This window comes from Tenrec ecaudatus, chromosome 2, assembly GCF_050624435.1.
Source record: "Tenrec ecaudatus isolate mTenEca1 chromosome 2, mTenEca1.hap1, whole genome shotgun sequence".
Lineage (NCBI taxonomy): Eukaryota > Metazoa > Chordata > Mammalia > Afrosoricida > Tenrecidae > Tenrec > Tenrec ecaudatus.
Window position 1 is genome coordinate 99,031,670 of NC_134531.1, and position 2,785 is coordinate 99,034,454.

General features: G+C 34.2%; 1 non-coding gene across 1 annotated transcript; it reads right to left on the reverse strand.

Annotated features, from left to right (window-relative positions):
• Positions 1 to 2,414: 2,414 nt before the first annotated feature.
• LOC142441578 (small nucleolar RNA SNORA32) lies at positions 2,415 to 2,535 on the reverse strand. The gene has a single exon (XR_012782946.1). It is a non-coding gene; the product is annotated as a small nucleolar RNA SNORA32 (small nucleolar RNA).
• Between the last annotated feature and the right edge of the window lie 250 nt (positions 2,536 to 2,785).

Sequence of the window (2,785 nt, forward strand, 5' to 3'; positions counted from 1 at the left end):
TCTTAGGACTCAAGCATTTGAGTTTGAATGATTACTGTATAACCCCACTCGAAGGGCATGAATACAGAATTACAGGGGAATGGATGTATTGGATGGGGTAAGATAGGGCTAAAAATAATAACTAGCATATTTATATAATAATAATAGAACAATAATAACCATATATAACAATAGCAATACGGTTTCCTGGGGGGTAGGGTGAAGGAAGCAGGGGGGTTGACATCAAAGAGTTCAAGATGTAAGAAAATGTTTTGAAACTGATTGTACTAGCAATTGTACAATTATGCTTGATTGATTTGAGTTATGAAATATTATGATATCTGTAAGTGCTCCCAGTAAGATGATTTTTAAAAAATTTTGAGTTTGATATTTCTGCTAAATTTTAACTACAGAAAAGTTAAATATGCTGAGAAAAATCTCATTGTTATTTGAAGTAATTGTTTCATTAATAGAAACACAGAAAGTAAAATTTAGGAGAAGTGGAAAGTAGTAGAATTGAAAAAGAAACATATCCAATGAATTTTTCTATTGAATGAAAGATTAAAAATCACATGAAGGTGAAACTACAGATACTTAGGAAAGGTCAAGGTCAGAAAGAATTAAAGGCAGACGGGGGAGATAAAAAAGGGGGAGAGAATACTGCAGAATTATGAAGAAGGGAACTGTAGCAGAAGAGAAGTTCTAAGAAATAGGAAAATAAATGAAATCTAGGCTATGCATGGATAGACAGTAAAGTGCAGGAATAGAAGGTGCCTTCTTGGTTAATATTAGTATTCTGGGAAGTGAGTGTAAGTAATTTTTTTTCAGTGATAACATTACATGAAAGCCTATCAAATCCCAAACCAAACCAATTGTTCAGTAAATTCAGTCTCGTGCAAACCCCAAGTGTTTGAAAGCAGATTTGTCTGCTTGGTTCCAAGAACTGTCCGTGGACCTGCTCAGTGACCTCAGATCTATAAGGGTCGCATGGCTGTGACTTGTGAAACTCAGATCACCACGCCTTTCTTCCAAGGCTCTCGAGAGTAGGCTCAAACTGCCAATATTTGGGTGAGTAGCCCAGCACTTGTCTTTAAGTTGAAAGCAGAAGGAAGCAAGATTGGGATTTAAGGAATGAACAGTGATCAAGAAGAAGCAAAAGGTGGGCAGGCAGCAGGAAATAAATGCTCATTGGGTATCTGCTTTGTGCCAGGTATTGCGCTTTGAACTTTGACAAATTGGACAATGTGACTCTTAAAACATTAGTTTTGCAAAATAGAATGTCTTCCTTCTGGTTCTCTATTTTTCAGCCTTTATGGTTGTACTTGGAATAATTTGTCCTCTTCCATTTTATTTTATCTTTCATCGATTTGAGGTTGGCTTATTTTATAAGCAGAGCTCTGCTCAGGGTGATTCAATTGACTTATTTCCTGTGCAGACATAATCTTGCATGTCAGCACTTTCCTTGCATTGGGAGCTTGTATACACATTCACAGGTTGGGTTCTCCATCATCTACTCAATAGAATCTTCAGTCTTCCTAATGCAATCCTTAAATTACTTTGTGTGGGTGGGAATGTTTGTGTGTAGTACAGAGGTAGAGGAATTCACATTCTTCAGCAGACTAAAAGAATTATGCTTTCAGGAACAAGAAGGAAATAATATTAAATTTTTTTGATGATTAACAGAATTTTACTTGGTATCTGTTCATCTTCTTGAGTATGACAGAAAATTCAAAGACTTCATTTTTTTCTCTTTGATAAAATTATACTGTTATAAATATACACAAGACTGCATTGCAATGCAGTTCAATTCAGGTCTGTATTCTCTTCTTATCCCTTTTAGCTGGCGGCCTTAAGTACTGTTCTTTTTAAAGTATTGAGCATTAGTAATTGCTTTATTTATTTTGGAAAGACTTAGACTAGTGTTTATCAATGAAAGGGTTTTTATTGACAGGCTTTTCTGTAGTCTCTAAGCCCTTGAAAGTAACTTCTGAGGGCAAATTTTTATTCTTGTTTCATTATAGATTTTCCCTCTGGTATTTATACTATTGATTACTCTAAAAATTTATATCCCGATGAAATATTCAAAGAGACGTTTAGCAATCTTAGATCTCTTCTAGATGCATACACAGTTCTTAACTGATATTTTAAAACATTTGCATTTTTGTCATAGAATGATTAGAAAAACATTTTCAGTATAAATATGAATCCTTTAAAAATATACAAAGTGCACATCTACTGTTACGAGGTTAGCATGAATATTTTTCCTTTGTGCAAGGACTTAACAAAATTATCTTACAGATAACATAACCACAACGTGGATTAAACACATTAGAGTTCAAACTCAATCTATCTGCGATACTGCATTGAATATGTATCTTGAAAATTCTCTCACTGATTTTGAGTTGTTTTTTTTTTTTCTTCTTCTTCTTCTTCAGCAATGTCCCCAATCGGTTATTTGCTAGCAAGGTAGCAAAGACAAAAACCTCCTGGGAAATTGTCTATGGTCATGTCCACAGCAAATCAGAAACCACATTCTAAAAGCCTTGGTAATGACCATGATTTTGAGTTGTTAAAACCTCAAAACTTCACTCAAGTAAAGTTTCATATCACCTATTCAAAATTATGGACCATTTGTCTATAAATAAAAAATTTAAACTATTGATAATTTTGCTGAGTTTTACAGCTGCTGTCCTGAAGTTTTCTTGTTAATTTATAGGAAACAATGGACTACATTTAGGCTGAGTTGTAACAAAGAAAGCACACGACAGTCACTCAACAAGGAACAGTTTATCTCTCCCTCTTATAA